Genomic DNA, 17,534 nt, shown 5'->3' with positions numbered 1-17,534 from the left:
AATAATATCAATCAGTATTAAAAATGTATGTTCTACTCAATTTTTAAAACATCTTAAATAAATCTTTAAATAAAGCTATTTTGTTTTATCTTTAGGGCCTATGAACAGTAAGCCCTGAGGGGCCCTTGCTTCCCCGAGAACCGTCCTTAAGTGCTTTCTAGAAAAGCCAGCGCAGTGTATGGCTTTCTGGGGGGTCTCTGTGCTGGGGGAGTCAAGTCTTGACTCCCTGTATCGTTATTCTGTTACTGCACCAGCACGCTGTGGGCCAGTTAGGAGTTTACACGGTTGCCTTCCCCACTGAACTGTGACATCTGTGCATGCAGAGGCCTGGTTTAGTGTGCCTCAGTTATCTCACAGCTGACCCATGGTGGGGCTGACAGATGTAGAATGAATCAATGAAAAAAAAAATTGACTAAATTAGTTCCAAAACATATTGTGTCCCCAAAGCTGTTTGGTAGCTTTGCTTTCCGAAATCATTTGTAGTCGGGGATTTCCAAAAAGAAGTTGACGGTCACCATCACCAATAGTCGTGTTATACCTCTAGGAGACAAAAAACGCGGGAGCGCAAGTGAGAGGACTTTCAGCAACAGTACCAACTCCTGTCTATCAAATACGGCCCGCCTACTAACGAGAAGACTGACAGAAGGGTGACCAATGACGTTACAGAAAGAAAAGGGAAAAACATTAGTCCCCTCCCCAAAGAAACATAAGGTCTCTCTCCCACACACGCACACACACTTATACATAGGCACACACACACAAACTTATAGTCAGAAGCCCCACATTTAGATTCCCCCTATGATTAATTAGCTGTTTAACTTTGGGCCGTCACTTAATTTCTCTGGGTCCCTATAAACACATTATTTAACAGAAGAGAAAAACTTAGTGTATATGAATTCCAAGTTTTGTGCTGACTTGAAGAGTCTAAGCTTCTAAACCCTCTCTCCCTGGGTTTTTCCACTAGCCTTCTAGATACTTCCATAGACACTCCCTTGTGCAATACAGGCTAAATGGCCTAAGGAGTCCAGGAGACTTGGACAACAGTGTGGTCACCACCCTCGGATTGACCACAGTTCCACCAGTTCTCACCAGACAGTTTCATCTTATTCACTGTAAACATGAAAACAAGGTGCTGTTTGGTTACAAAGACACAGCTTATTGATTTGTGCATGCAATAAAATTGCCCTGCCTTTGCACTTTCATGTTAATAAGTGATGATAAAGGAGCCTCAGACAGGAGTCTACTCGGACTTTCTAAACATTGCATTTGGTGGTCACAGGTAAGAGTGCTCAGCCTTCTAACATGCAGGATTGAGGCTTACAGTGGACTATGGGCACCAGCTTGAGGACTCCCAACCACAGCAGCGCTCTGCACTGGAATCACAGGTCCGCCAAGGCCTGGCAACCCCCGGAAGAGCATCGCTCTGGAGTCACTGCACCGTCACTCCTCCTCAGAAGGGCAAGGGCGCCTCAGAGACAGAAGCATCAGTACAAGATGCCCGCCACCCAAGCGGCAGAGCTGCTGGCAAGGAGCAGCTTCAGCAGCAGCCCTTGGGAGGCTGTCTCCCTCGGTTACCCAAGTGAACAGTCTCCTGCAGTGTGGTCTACGCTGAGGGGGACATTTTTCCACTTCTCACACATGTACACTTTAAAAAAATAACCAGTCTAATGGTATGTTAATGATTCCAGATGGAAACCCAGACCTCAAGGGTTGAGTGTAACAGAAATTTCATGTAGGTCAAAATCCTTAAATGTGTTCTTTGGGTCTGAAAATAGAAGTGGTGTTCAGGTTGTCAAACATTCTAAGCAACCATTTCCTAGGCATTTCTCAGGAGAGAAACGAAGCTGGGATGCTTCTGTACCCTGTGTGCCGCAGTGTCCTAGAAGATGGCCCACCCCAACCCAACAGGAGCTTTGAGGCCAGGTGAAATCACCAGCCCTTCCGCTGCTGCCATCTGTTCTTTCCTAAACAGAACCTACAAGAAGAGCCTCCCAAATGACCAGCTTCAATCCCTTGCAGAGAGGGAGGGTGATGACACAGGAGGAAATGCTTCACAGGGCATTTCTTTCAACTGCCAGTCTGTCACATCAGTGTCGGCCGATGTCACTCTGAACAGAAAGCTTTGGGGCCCAAGAAATGCCAAGAAAATGGCAGCCAGTGGGCAGGGCAGCCACCGGCCTCTTCTTGCTAATATATGCAGTGGATGTGGCATTTCTGACAATATTGCTTCTGCCTCGCTTGCCATTTAATGTTAAGAGGCTTCTAGAATCTCCTGCATTTAAAGACTAATGACTGTTTTCAGGGTAAATGCTCTGTTAAATAACCCTGGATTATTGTGTCGTGTTATTACATTTATAAAATGGCATTTCAAAAAATAATAATTGTTTTAGAGTTAATTGATGTTTTTAACCATCATTGTGTGGAGAATTTTTATCCAGTAGACAGGGAGTGAGCAAGGGAAAAAGAGATTTCCATCGAGAGAGTTGGTACTGAAAATAGAAACCATTCCTGCATGTGAAATCCTGGTACAGAAGGCGCTCCTCCTCTGAGCACTGCTTTCAATGAGCTCTTTTCACTGCAATTAAAGCAGCCGCAGGACAAAGGTAAATCTCAGCCGAATTCTCGAATGGAGTCTGTAGGCCTTGGGACTGGCTGTGGTACAACGGGGCTGGGGAGGCCTCAGCACAGATTCCCTGACCATTATCCCCCCATAGGGGCAGGCCTGACCCCAGAGTGCCTGAAGCAATGGCAGAGACTGGCAGCTCCACAGAGCAGTGACTTTTCAGATGTGAAGTTAATTACACGGCCGACAGTCTCAGAATTTCATACTGCCAGAGGCAGAGCTGAATGCAGGGATATTGCAGAATAAAACTTGGAAATTCCAAAATCTTCACATAGGGAGGATGCAAATGGTGCATAACCCCAAACCACATCCCAGGTGCGGTGGGAATGATGTCACTCTCTTCCTTCCTATACGAATCCTTCCATCACTCTCCTCAAGCATGTCTAGAGGGCAATGCCGCCTATTATGTGAGTGACAGATGATCTCTGGATCACATGGTTTCTTCTTACAAGTATTTCCATGAAGTAGGAATTGGGTATTATGTTTATGCTAGGTTTAAATATAAATATATGCACACACATAGAAGGTAAAGATCATTTTCATGATGAGAGAGCTTAACAGAGAGCCCGAGTCTTTCCAGTTGCAACTCAATTGCTGTTTCCACAATATATTCCATCATCCGGGATCTTCATACAAACCCTCCAGACCATTGTGGCTGCATGACAGAAGCCAGAGAAAAGCAGAAAGTGAACAAAGACTCCAGCTAAATTTGAGGAAACTAGAAAGATATTGGAATGTAAGGGGGGAAAGAACGAAGGTGATTACTCAGCGCAAATCTCTAATTTATAAGATGCGGAGATTAAAACCAAGAATGTTAAGCAACTATCCAAGATCATACATCTGGATATCAAAGCTGCAGCAACAACCCACATCTTCTGACTCCAGAAATCCTGCAGCTCACCCCAAGTCTCTTCCAGCAGTCCTTACAAAAGTCTGTATGTAAATAATAACCATTTTCTCTCTCGGTCTCAACCACCACCATCAATAATGTGCAGGGTCAACTTTGCAAAGAATTTCAAGAGACTTTTGATATCTCAACAGCTGGAAATCAGTCATTTGATATAAGTCCCTGTTTCTTGAACTGCCAAATAACCAATAGATGAGTCACTAATGCTGTGAACCCAAAATGACCCTGCAAACAATCATTGCATAGTGCAGAAAAAGACATGACAGAAGGAATTTGGAATCTATTACCTCCCAATCAAAGCACAGTTGGCAAAATGCCCTGGCTTTTCATACATTCATCAAGACATCCCAAAGAGAGTTTGCCTGAATGCTTCGGGAACTCTCCTAAGAGTAAGTGGATTGACATGTTATGCAAAAGAAAGTCAAACAGACACCAGTGAGTGCCACCTGACAGAAAGATAGCAAGCCAAGTGACTCTCCAGTCATCATACAATGTACCATGACCCTTGGCATGACATGCACTGTGAGGGGACCTTTCTCTTCTGCCTTCACGCTCTGTAGCCTCTTTAGCACAAGCCCACCCAAAGGGCATAAATATGACTTAAAGACTTCACAGAAAGTGCTCCCCTTTCTCCATTTGGTCTAAAAATGATAAAGTTTGTAGTTTTAGCTCTGTTTATTTAAATATAAAGAATTCTAATATTTCTAGACTTGTCAAGCAGTTAATTCCAAGTGTTGGAGCATTCTTCACTGTCACCCAGGGTCACACAGGATCTTAGATACAGAATGCACAGAGCTGGAAGTATCTGGTGAGTTATCCCTTTGCTCCTCTTCAGGACATAGGAAATGGAGGAGGTAGAGGTTAAACAGCTTGAAAATTTAGAACTAATTGAGATGCATCATTGAGATTCTGGGTATTAAGCCCTGAGGATCATTAGAACATTTGAATCTTCAGCATCCCATACATAAAGCCACGGAATAATGTGGATTCTTTCTGACACATAGAGGAAATAAAGTCCTTCAAGACTCCAGTAAAAAAAAAGAAAAGACAAATAAATAGCTAAGACTGCAAAGCTCTCAGATACAATATTGAAATTTTGACCTTACCTTTCATAAAGCTTGAAATTGTGATGGTAAAATATTATGACAGAAATACTTATATAGTGTACATTGCAAACTCAATAGATGACTAAGATACTTGGAATGATAATGAAAGTGTTATATCTGGACCAATACATAACTCAATATATGAGTCACCAGTATACAACAAACCCCTTTCTGCCTCCTGGTTATGAGGTCGGGAAGCACAATCAATAATTAACTTCATCATCAATGCCATTATTATTAAAAAGCATATTTTTATAAAGCACTTAATATAAGTAGTTAAATAAACCTTTGGAGATCCGAAATCTATATATTTATAAATGAAATGAAAGACAAACTCTAAAACGGATTAGAAAAATATCACAAAGACAACCCCTGTGACAGATTTCCACACAATTCTGTTTTACTGATACACACCAACAGTTCTCAGAGTTAACATCTCTTGTATCAACTGTTTGGAATACCATCCTAACTGGGGTTGCTTTTTGTTTTTGTCTTTGACTCTCATTTCAGCCCACATCGCTCCATCTTCCGCGTGCTGCTGCTGGAATGGTCAGTTAACAAATCATGTCTGTGCTCAAACCTTTCAGTGGCTTCCCGTAGGATAAAATCCATGCCAGATTTTCCATAGGCACTTTGAAAACAAATTAACAAATTAACAGGCAACTTTTCACCATATATCAAATATATGTCAGGGACTATTTGATGCTCTCATATTTATAATCTTAATTTACCATTAGAATAATCCTTTAGGAGAGGCATTAGTATGGTTGGAGTTGCCTAAACAGACAACTTGGAGAATGTTATACACAACCTGGCAAATATTCTACATATTACCATAATCCCCTATTGTTTCTGTCCTTTCTTTTATTATTTAAAAGTAAGACATAAACAAATCACAGATTGTCATAACTGAATTGATTGAAATTGATACACGGCAACATTATGAGATTTTATGCATTTGTGCTAGCAAAGTAACTTAAAATCAATGATTTGGAGAGAAATTATTCAGGAAATCTTAATGACTTATTATGGTACAAACACTTCTAAGAGTGTATCCATTAATGGAGGACAATTACTGGAAAGTTAAATTTAATATTCAGGAAATCAATTAACTAGTATTTAATTACTTAAAATTATAATCCGTTAGTAAACATTGGTACAATTTGCTTACAAATATCACTTCTGATTATGAGTCATCGGGAAACAAAATGACTAATATTCTATCATCGAAAGCAATTTGATTCACTTCACATTCCCCCTTTCTGTCTTTCTGTGAATGACTTTTGTGTCAAGCCAGAGACCATCAGAGCAGAAAGATGTGCTGAGACCATCTGACCCCTCCCCATTTCACAAGGCCGACTCTCAGTCCAGCGTAGTGCCCTGGGCCTCTGAAGGCTGCACAGCTCAACCCGCACCACCTTGGGACTAGAATCTAAAGCTCCCAGCTTTAGGGCAGCCCCCTTTCTGCCCATGGCTCCTTCTAAAATAACCTACAATTCCAAGAGGGAACCAAAGGCCACACACCCTCATTCCTTTCCTCTTTTTGGAACTAGTAAAAATCCATGTCTGCTTTAGAAAGTCATGGGGCCAAAGTCCTTTCTCCCAGCTCTACAAGAGAAGGTGCACCCACCTAGCACTCTCTGCAGACCCCTCCCCTCTCTGCCTCTGCTACAGCTCACTAGGCATCCTTTCCACTCATTTTCTGGTGTTTTCTGCGTTGCTATTGGCATAACATCCCATCAGTGCTGTTAATTACATCCACTTGGAGTGTGAAGGACAACCCGATTGTCTCAAAAAGCCAGAGGCCATATAATCCATCTCACTGCTCTCACAAAACAAGTTCCCAATTGTCTCTGCTGCGAGAAGGTAAGAGGGACACCCCCGGCAACGTGCTGGCACCCATCCCCTGCCGCAAATGGAGAAGTCACAAAAGAAGTGTCTGTTCCTCTTCCTCTTTGGGCAAAGAGAACTGCCTGTGGCTCTCTGCTCCAGATCCATGACTCTTCAATACCTCCACAATGCTTAGTGTCTTCCCAGTACAAGTCAATGTCATTTGATGCATTCTGAACTTGGTAACACCTATATGCAACTTAGTTTGCGCATCTAATTACACATCCTGGTAATATTGTTAATCGCATGTGTCCATAAATTTTCTGTTCCAATATAGTGTTTATGGAATCCTGTAGATTTACTACATGCTATCCAATGTCTTCTTTCTGTATATGGAAAAATAACCAGAAATTAAGCTGGGTTGCAGTTACAGCCAAGATGTCTTTATCCCTTTGTCCTTAATCCTTGAACTTGAAAGCAGACTGAGAAAGCAGAGTCCAAGCAGAGAGTGAACTGCTGTGCCAGAAGGCAGGCTCTTTTCCTGACCTCAGTCACACCGCCCCTCAATAGGGCACCTTGCAAGACCAGGATGTCAAACTGCCTGTGGTTTGGCTGATTCCTCTACAAAGCCATAGCAGCCACTGAGTCATGAACAAAGCAGGGAGATGGGATGGGGACCCTCCAGGCAGTGTGAAAGCAGAGCCATGAGGAGCTGGCTAAGAAAGCGGTGCAGCAGAATTCCATATGCCATGATACAACACAAGGTCTTCTGTGTGACTCCCAAGAAGCTGTGTGGTCTTTGTGTGACAGCCCCTTATGCTGCTCCCTGCAGCTGATTTTCTTCACGAGACAAACGCTGTAAGTTATATAACCAATCACATTGCCCTCCAGGTCTGACAACCATGCAGCCTGCGCAAGAGCTTTGTTCTTCTCTTTATGTTATTACCCCTATTTTCCTTTTCTTCCCAACAAAAAGTTTAAAATGACATTAACTCAACATCTGTGACCTTCTTATAATAGAGAAGTGTAGAGAACACATGTATCTCATCTTTACCTGACTGCCCCATTCTCATTCACCCCTACAGAGGCCCTGTTTCTTGCTTGTGTGTAAACTACCAGACCTATCTACCCATTTTCAACATTATATATTTAAATGTATATACACATCTATTTGGGTTATAAACATGTCATATGTACTGTTGGACAATCTGCTTTTTACCTCCCAATGAGACACGCACATTTCTGGCATCGAATGTGCTACGATGCCTCATTCTTGCAACAGCTGCAAGGCATGGTATGGAAAGGCTGGCAAGACCTCAGGCTGTGCAGCCGTTTAGGCGGCTTCCACGTGCTTGCCCAGCCACCACTCCTTCTGGGGTGGGACTATCAGAAGTACCTCCCAAGAGTCTTTCTAAATTCCCCCTGCAGAGCCTGGGTCCCAAAGTCAAGCATTCAGATCTCTAATTTTTATAGATATGGACAATCACTGTCTCCAAAAGATTCACACATTTATAATCTCACCAGCAGTGATGAAGAGTCACCTTTCCCTTGAGTCCTCACTGACACAAACTGTTATTTTTTATTCATTTCGAGAGGTAATTTGTGCTTTAATTTGTATTTCCCTGATTACTCATAAGGCTCAGCATTTTCCAACATATTTATTCACTATTTTATTTCAAGCAATTGCTCATTCATATTTTTTTCTACTTTCTATTGGGTAATTTATCTTTTTTGGTGGTGATATGTGACTGTTCTTTATATAATCTAGATATTAATGCTATAAATATTGCTAATCATGTTTTCCCAGTCTATTGCTTATCTTTTCTACAGAGATCTTTCTTATTTAATTAGGCCAATCTATCAATACATCAATCTTTTCCTTTATTGCTTTTGGGCTTTTCCTCTTAATTACAAAATGTTTCCCAACTTCCATATTCACGTAAGTACGTGCATATGTATGTGTAAAATTCTTTATTTTTCTAATGCTGTCAGAAGTTTCATATTTATATTGATATTCAGATCTCAGAACCATCTGGTATTACTTTTTTATTGTAAAGTATCATTTTACCCATTTCTAATTGATGGTAACATATATATGCCTCCTTATAAGCCTCTTTATACTCCTTGGAAATAGGACACTAATTAAAAGTCAGCTTTACAGTCTCATTACACCAAGAGAGAGAGCCTCCTGTCAGGCATTCATGCTGACTCTCCCCACCCACAAGGGCCCCTTTTCTCCATGACCTTGGGATTCCATGGCCTTGCTGAACCATATCAACGTGAAACATGAAAAACAGAGACAGTGGCTAGTCTTCTACTATTGATGCACTGGCACTCTGGACAGGCATGAACATCACTGAATTCCCGTGTAGAGTTGTCAAGATGGAGACAGGTAAGTAAAATTCACAGTTCCTAAACGTGAACACACAATCTGAATATCCCAGACAGTAAACCTGGAAAGAAAGCGGAATAAAAGACGTACTGTGAGGATATGAAAACTCGCACAGCACACTTACGCCTTCGGGGGCTGAAGGAAAGTGATAGACTAAAGAGGTATAAGTCACTGGAAGAGAAGAGGAAATATGCTATGTGGGTAAAGAGAATGTCATGGAAGACCATCTAAGACTTTGTAGAGGCAGTTGAGTGGGAAAATTAGAAAAGGAAGGGTCGAGGCTACCCTCAGCCTGCGTCCTCCCTTCACGGAGGGGCTGAGGGTCTTACTGCGGTTGGCAGCAGCATGTGGTGGTTACCAAGACAGACAGATTGGACCCTTCTAACAAGTAGGAAATTAAATTTTCACTAAAGCACCATTATTCTTCCCCTTCACATTTTATTGTAAAATATGGAAGTTGCTTCACATCAGGTCCCAGAGGTTGTTTTGCAGAGCCGGCCCCTAGAGATGAACCCCCCGGAGCATAGAGAATGCACCCCTCCCAGTAATCAAGCGCAAGCTACCATAACTAATCCATCATCTGTGGCCAGCTAGGCTGGTTCCTGAGTGCCGATGTGGAGTTAATTAGACAAATACCGTACGTTCTAGTCCAATTGATTATTAAGACACCATAACGAGGATTTAACATCACGGCGTGTATTGGAAACACTGTATTATAACTCGCCTGCTCATCCTAGAAACTCAGTGGAGTCATCAAGTGACAATTAGCATTCAATAGTAGCTATGGCCTGTTTTTATCACTGCTGATTTAATAAGACAGTTATTGTTCTCTATGTTAATTAATATCTATTGATTAAAGTTGAAGGCTAGGCATCAGGAATATATGCTCTGGTTCACTCTGGAGTAGTTAGCATGTTTTTCTGCTCAGCCTGACTTGCTACTTCCTATCTATGCTACAAAAGAGATTCTTTCAGGCCCTGAAGAGATCCCAGACAGAGTGAACATTGGCCTAGCAATTAATGAAGTTGCGAGACAGATGCTTCTTCCTGGGAATTGGGGAAAGAAGAAAATTAACAGTGTTGTGAGGTACCTTGTTTCCTCTAAAGAAAGTCTAAGTCTAGAAGCTGTAGGTTTCCGGTTGCCATGGTACCTGGAACTAGATTGGCCAAGGTCACCTTTCCCTGGAGTCTACATGAAGAGCTCACTGCTGTGCCCTGGAAACGGTCTGATTTCCTTAGCACGAAGTAGCGCAATGGCTTGCTTATCCATCTCTGCCTCTTTGGGCTGGGTTTTCTGCTGTGGTGGTGACTGATGCCATTGGAGGGCCTACTCGGGTCATGTCAAACTCCTGTACTTCTGCCCTGAAATGTTAAGAAATGAGACGAGATCCACTGGGTCTTTATGTAGAAAACAAGCTTTTCATCTATGGCGCTCCATGATTTTTGGAAGAAACTCATCCACTTTTACCTCCATGCTTGTGTGGAGTGGACACTTTTAAAAAATTGTTTTAATCTGTTTTCCTATTTTATCTTAGAGTTAGTTCTATGTCACCGGTCTTGAAAATTATCTCACAATAAGGTAAAAGCACAATGAAATCTTTAATTTATTAATTTAATTAAATGAATAAAATATGATTTTTGCTTTTCTTATAATGCGATTTTTAACACCCACATTTTAAACTGTTTTTACATCCCTTTTTTCTAGTACAATGTTTACTGAGGAATAACGTTCATAAAGTGAAGTGCATATAAAGGGTACTAATCTTAAGAATGCAGCTCAGTGATTTTTCTACACACCTACCCTTGGTTGGCCACACCCAGATCAAACTACAGGATATTCCCACCCTGCTACAAGTTTTTCTCATTCTGATTTGTAGGTATTGACCCTCAAGCTTCTTCCTGTACCTCCTGCCGTACCTGTACTGACTTCTACCGTCATTAATTTGTTTTGTCCTGTTCTTGAGCTTCATAAAATTAGAATCATACAGTATGTGCACTTTACTGTCTAGGAAACTCCTTTTTAAAAGTAAAAATGAGTGTATCAAAGGCAGGGGTCTTTGATTTTGTTTAAGTTAGTTTATCATATTTTATGAAATCTCCAATAATCCAGTAATCTATTCTAGTAGGTTTAACTGAAATTTTTCATCTTTCTTAAATTCTCAAGAACCTTGACAGTCTTAGTTATGATTCCCCAGTCACCACCAATCTTACCAGAGGACATGTAAATTACAAAGGCTATAGACATGTCTATTTCACATTCCTTTTCTCAACTTACACTTGCCAACACAAAGCACCGAGGCTGAAAAAAACATTGTCACTTTTGTCGCTATAGCCATCTTATAAAATAGGAAAGCTGGTATTAGGAAGCATGACAATGACATCTTGGACTGACTGTTGTCTTCTCTTTGGACACTTGTGTATGACTCAATTAGTTATGCTTGGAAAATTCAGGCCACATTAAGCCTAGGAGCTAACAGTGGATAATGGTAAAACATATAATAGACAGAACTAGTACACATGACATGTGGCAAGATTCAGCACATTCACTGGCACCTGAAAAGGCCATGAAACCCAGAACCAGGTGATGCTTGAGAGTATAAGTAGACAGATAGTGAATTGGGCCTTTAGCCTTGAACCCAGACTTAATCACAAGGCTTGGGTCCTTGATAAGAGACTAGCAAGAGAAAGACAGGGCTTTAGCTTCAGGGAAATTAATTTACTAGGCAGGCTACCAGGACAGAGACCAACAAGGGAAAGGTATGCTCTAAGACAGTGGCTCTCAGAGAGGGGTCCTTGGACAGGCAGCATCAGCAGCACCGGGAAACGTGAGAAACGCACATTTGCAGACATCCACCCAGACCTGCTGAGTTAGAAACTCTGGGTTGAGGCCAGCCCAGCAGGCTGTTTTAACAACCCCTCCACATGACCCCGACCCAGGCTGAAGTCTGGGAACTACTAGCCTAAGTGTTTAGAATGAGAGTGCTGGGTGGAATCTGTTCTCAGAAGTTAGGGACGAATGTTAGAGCTGGGCTAACATCACAGAAAGCAGTGCTGAGTGCCAGGGCGATTGGCTGCAGCTCCCAAAGCCTCTCTGGTGTCACTGCTGTCCTAGGAATGAAGAAACTCTGAACAGAACCGTCGGAATCAGGTAGCGCCGGATGATACACGTGCCCCTTTGCAGAGGAGCTCAGCACGTACCATATGTGTTGAACTGCTTGCTTCTATCTCCGCACCTAGGAATTATGAGCTTTCTAAAGACAGAGACCAGGCTGTTCATCTCCACCCACGGTGTCTAAAAAATGCTTGAACCAGGACAGCAGCTTAAAAAACATTTGTAGAATGAATGCAACAGGAAGTGAGTGAATGAAAGAATGGATAAATAAAAGACAAGCTAAAAGCAGAGCATGTGTATTGTGTGAGTCCACATATACGAAATGTCTAGCATAAGCAAATTCATTGAGACAGAAAGTATTTGGAGTTTGCCAGGGGCTAGAAGGAAGGGGGAAATGGGGAGTGGCCACTAATGGGTTTGGGGTTTCTATTAGTGGGGATGGAATTATTCTGGAATTAGATAGTGGTGATGAGTGCACAACCTTACGAATATACTAAAACTCACTGAATTGTACATTTTTAAAGGGTGGGTTTTATGATATGTGAATTACATCTCAATAAAAATAATTACATTTTTTAGAAAGCAGAATGTGTGAATATCAAGCAAGGCATTTCGGAAGAAACATTTCATATGCCAAAAGCTATGCTGCGAAGACATGGGAATCTAACGCAATGAAACTTCACAGGACAAAAGGAGACTCCTGCAAACCGACTGCACCCTCTCCGGGCTCCCGGTGCAGCTTCGCTATCCCAGTAGAGCAGAGGCAACCTGGGGTGTGGTAAGCGGCACCAGCTGCCCTACGGTGTCCAGATAAACCCCCCCGAAGCCGTTATCCTAATAGCAGCACAGAAAAGCACACGGGACCACGGACAGCATCAGGAGAATGGAGTCTGACGCCCTCTCCCTTCCTCAGCCTCCTCATCTGTAGAGTGGAGAGAATGGTCACTCCAAACACTAGAACTGAAAGTTTACTGTTTGTTGGAGAGGGCAAAAGAGCGCATGAAAAGATGCATGAGCTAAAAGGTCACTGGGTGCTCTGGGTGCTGTCTTGGATTGCAGCCCTGTGGAGAAGGACAGGAGGGTCTCCTGGGCCCCTCCCACTGCCTCCGAAGCCAGGTGCACACGTGGCCCCAGGACAGCCACGGCCCGTGGGAGAAAGCTGCAGCCAGCTCTCCGGGCGCTTTACGAGCCCTTCTTGTTATTACCTCCTATTTCTTTTTATGCTACTGCCAAAATACCACCATTAATCTCTCGCACTCCCTGAAGGCAAAACACGGGTAATTGGATTTATCTGGTTTTAGAATTTGTTAGGTTCCGTTACAAAATAAATAAATAACTGACCTCGAAAGAGAGGGGCGTCTTCCCGGCTCGCGCTGTCATGTCGCGGCCTGGCCGGCGGGAGCCCGCCTGGCGTCGCCCGAGCTCATTAATCTCGGCTATCTCCTCCCCACACCTTGTCCCTCCTGTCTTCCAGCCAGTCCCTTCCCGCACTCGGCTTGATTTAAGAAGTTTCCCTCGCCTGACCCCCTCAGCTCCAGCGCTTCGCACTGTGTCTGGTTCCCCCTGCGGTCCTCCGCTCCCCGCAAGACGCGGGCCTCGCTTCATCACTTTTTTCTTTTTCCATCTCCTTCTGCCACAGCTGTTTCCTTTCCCGATTGTACTGTGTGGGGTTGTTTAAAACTTCCTTTCGGCAGCCTGGAGGCTTCGTGTTTCTTGTGTTGTTTCCCTTGGCTTTTTTGTTTTTGTAAGATGTGGATGGCTGCAGACGTCATGGGTGATCACAGAAAATCAGTTTGCCTCGGTGTTTGGCTTTTGATCGGGGCAGGGCCACAGCACAGTGAACACAAGAGACGTGCATTCTTTGGTTTGTCCCTTTATAGCACGTGTGTTAAATCCAGTAGAACCACCCAACATGGGCCCTTCCAGGCCGTGCTCATCCTTCTCTGAGAATTCCGACCACCTCCTCCTCCACGGCCCTCAGCCAAGGCACAATGTGGAGGAGCCACATTTGTGCAATGGGGCTTGTGGACGTTACTATTTGCCAGCCCAGCAGCAACTACTCACTAATAACTTGCTGACATCCAAGCCTCAGGGGGAAGGAAGGAATGCTTGAAACCGTCTTTCCAGGCCCCTGGCTCCTCCTGCTAGGTGATGTCTGGAGCTGCTGCAGCCATCTTGTAGCCATTAAAGGTGCTGATGTCAGCACTTTAATTGATGGAACCCAATCGTGGAACTGCCTCCCTCCCTCTAGCACCTGAGGGAGACTACAGATTTTACCATTTTGTACATATCTTTAATGTTGTATTTTATCACTTGGTGTTAAAAGCATCCTGTCTGAGGCATGACTTTTGCCCCTAACCCTAGCTCAACTGGATTAGGAGTGGACCCTCAATCCAAGCTGGGACAATCTGATTTTATCTCTCAGAAATTTGGAAGTGAGACAGAGAAATACTGGACAATCTGTGGAGACTTGTTTGAACTGTAAGAACTGTGAAGCCAAAAGAGGTTGGATGGCCATCTTCCACCCTGTGCAAGCAGAGCAAGATACAGGGGCAAAAGCAGCATGTGCGCGGGAAAACAGGAATGAGACCACAAGCCCACACCGAAAGGGGAAGGCAGCAGAGTCAGAGTGGCCGCCTCTGTTCTGAGAAGTGCCAAGCTCCTGCTTCCCTGCCTTTCAGAAGCCAAAAGTCTTCAATCCCCTGCATTCCATGGTCCTTACAACACAGCCTACCTCTTTATTTAAATAGTTTGAGTGGGTTTTTTGGTACATTTCAACGAAAAGAGTAAAGCAAAAAATTGTTGTACTCACAACTTGAGATACAGAGGTGAATTAATTAATTTCCCTCCCATGAATGAAGTCCTGTGAAGGGAAGACACATCGGGAGAGGCCACATTCAGTGGCTCACATCTGTAATCCCAGCACTTTGGGAGGCTGAGGTGGGAGGATCTCTTGAGCCCAGTTTGAGACCAGCCTGGCAACACAGGGAGACCCCATCTCTACACAATTTTTTTTAAAAACAATTAGCCAGGTGTGGTGGTGCATGCCAGCTACTCTAGAGGCTGAGGTGGGAAGGTCTCTTGAGCCTGGGAAGCCAAGGTTGCAGTGTGCCACAATTGTGACGCTGCACTTCAGCCTGGGGAACAGAGGGAGACCCTGTCTCAAAAATAATAATATGGCCGGATAACTTGCAAGATTATGTTACAGTTAACACTATGTACGTTCTGGGGGTGTGAGAAGAGAACTAGTTCATTCCCCCTGCATGCTCTGGTAAACAGAAAACACTAAAAAGTTCAGACACATTTTTTTTTTCAAAAAAATAGTGCACCAAACTAGTTTTGCTGGCATGAGAATCAGACTCATGGAACTGTATCTAAGCATTCCTGATTCTGTATTTCTGGGGCTGGGTACAGGAATCTGTATTCTAAAAATTCTTCCAGGATTAGTATAATGCCCAGAAAGTCTTGGAAAGCTTAGAAACCATTGAGATAAAGGTGAGGGGGAAATCAGAAAATATTAACAAACTGGAAGTAACATTTGAGAGAGACCCAAAAGATGAGACTCGCCATATATAGAAAGAGGTAGGGAAATAACTTTTCAGGAAGAAAGAACAAACTGAAAATTACCACACAAATAAAAGTTGTTTATGTTCACAGTTATTTCCATTTTTGTTATGGTCACAAATATGTACATGTCTGATTGCACCCACTTATGCAACCGAAAAGAACGATAGGGCTAACGATAGATTCAATCCACCTGCCTCTGTTAAACACACCCTATTTACATGCCCTGCAGAGCATCACAGAAGTTACTTGAGACAATTAAATTGAAATCCTATTCCTGCCCTCAAGAAACTAGCATCAGCTGAGGGGAAAAAAAAAGAATCTGTGTGTGTAGGTGAAGAGGAAGAGAGAGAAAAGATAAAGTAACAATAAACAAATGCTCTGATTACTAAAGAGTCAGCTACATCAGTAAATGCTTGGGGATGGAGGATGGATTAGGCTGCAGTGTTATCAGAGCTAGCTAAAGTTAATCATCTTCTCCTCCTCCTTTTCTTGAAATGTGGTCTTGGTCTCTGTTGTTGCTCAGACTGGACTTGAATTCCTGGGCTTGAATGATCCTCCCTGCCTCAGCCACTAAATTGTTGGGAATCCCAGGTGCACACCACTGCACCAGGCTTGAAGAACTTTTAAAATTTCTTGCAAGGCAAGTCTATTGAAGACAAATCTGAACAATTTCTCTTTGTCTGAGAAAGTCTTTATCTACGCCGATGATTCTTTTTTCTTGCAATGCTTTAAATATTTCACCCTGCGCTTTTCTTGCCTGCATGGTTTTTAAAGAAAAGCTCAATATAATTCTTATCCCTGCTCCTCTATAAATAAGGTGTTTTTCCCCTCTGGTATCGTCCAGATTATTGTCTTTACATTTGAAATTCTTCAGTTTGAAAATCATATGCCTAGGTACAGGCTTTTTATGTTTGTGTTTGTTTGTTTGCCATTATTCTTCTTAGTGTTCGCTGAGCATTCCTGGAACTGTGGTTTGGTGTCTGGCATTAATCTTGGGATATTTTCGGTCACTATTTGCTACAAGTATCTCTTCTGCTTGCTTGCTTTCTTTCTTTCTTTCTTTCTTTCTTTCTTTCTTTCTTTCTTTCTTTCTTTCGTTTCTGGTATTCTAATTACATAGGTATTGCATCTTCTGTTATTATTCCACAGTTCTTAGATTTTCTGTTCTGTTTTCTTAAGTCTTTCTCTTTGCTTTTCAGTTTTGAAGGTTTCCACTGGCATATTTTCCAGGAGGCACAGTTGATTCTGTCCTCAGCTGTGTTTAGGCTGCCAAAAAGCCCATCAATTGAGCTCATTCTTCATTTCTGTAACAATATTTTTTTTCTAGCATTCCTTTAGAATGTCCATCTCTCTGCTGAACTTACTCATCACTTATTGCATGCTGTCCATTTTTTCCATTACTCCTTTAGCACATTAAGCATAGTCATTTCAAAATGCCCGTGTGATACCATCTCTGCCATAGTTGAGTCTTGCTCCAATGTTTTCTCTGTCTCTTCAAACTCTGTTTTTGCTTTTTAGCTAGTGTGGGGTAGAGTATTTTCCATCCTGCAGTGAGATAGATTCTGTTAAAAAAACAATGTAATCAGGAAAAATAGTTTCTTTCAAAAATAAGCTTTTGTTAAGAAGAACAGAATCCTCTGGCCATGTTTCCAAATGGTTACCCTGCTCTACCTACCCCTTTTCTTTTCTTTCTTTTTTTTTTTTTTTGTTTAAAGATGGGGTTTCACCATGATGGCCAGGCTGGTCTTGAACTCCTGACCTCAGGTGATCCACCCACCTCAGCCTCCCAAAGTGCTAGGATTACAGACGTGAGCCACCGCGCCCGGCCTACCTACCCCTTTTCACTCTGAGAACCTGGTGGGGCTCCTGGAGGTAAAAACCACAAAAGTGTAGGGACTCCTCAAGGACTTATTGAAAAGTTTCACATTTCAAGTTAGTCTACACATAGTCGTCAGCAATCAGTCAATGGTCTTTTTTCACATTTCAAGTTAGTCTACA

General features: G+C 42.7%; 1 protein-coding gene and 1 long non-coding RNA gene across 15 annotated transcripts in view; both read right to left on the bottom strand.

The window, feature by feature from the left end:
• Positions 1-17,534, bottom strand: part of OPCML (opioid binding protein/cell adhesion molecule like) — a 1,152,901-nt gene that overhangs the window by 519,874 nt on the left and 615,493 nt on the right. The window lies entirely within an intron of this gene.
• Positions 15,273-17,507, bottom strand: LOC116555926. The gene is made up of 2 exons (XR_004270748.1): positions 17,368-17,507; positions 15,273-17,207 (listed from the first exon to the last, which is right to left on the bottom strand). It is a non-coding gene; the product is annotated as an uncharacterized LOC116555926 (long non-coding RNA).

The sequence above is a fragment of the Sapajus apella genome, unplaced genomic scaffold (assembly GCF_009761245.1).
Source record: "Sapajus apella isolate SASKATOON/1434 unplaced genomic scaffold, GSC_monkey_1.0 scaffold16, whole genome shotgun sequence".
Lineage (NCBI taxonomy): Eukaryota > Metazoa > Chordata > Mammalia > Primates > Cebidae > Sapajus > Sapajus apella.
Note: the sequence above shows the minus strand (reverse complement) of the source record. Positions and strands in the feature narration are given on the sequence as shown.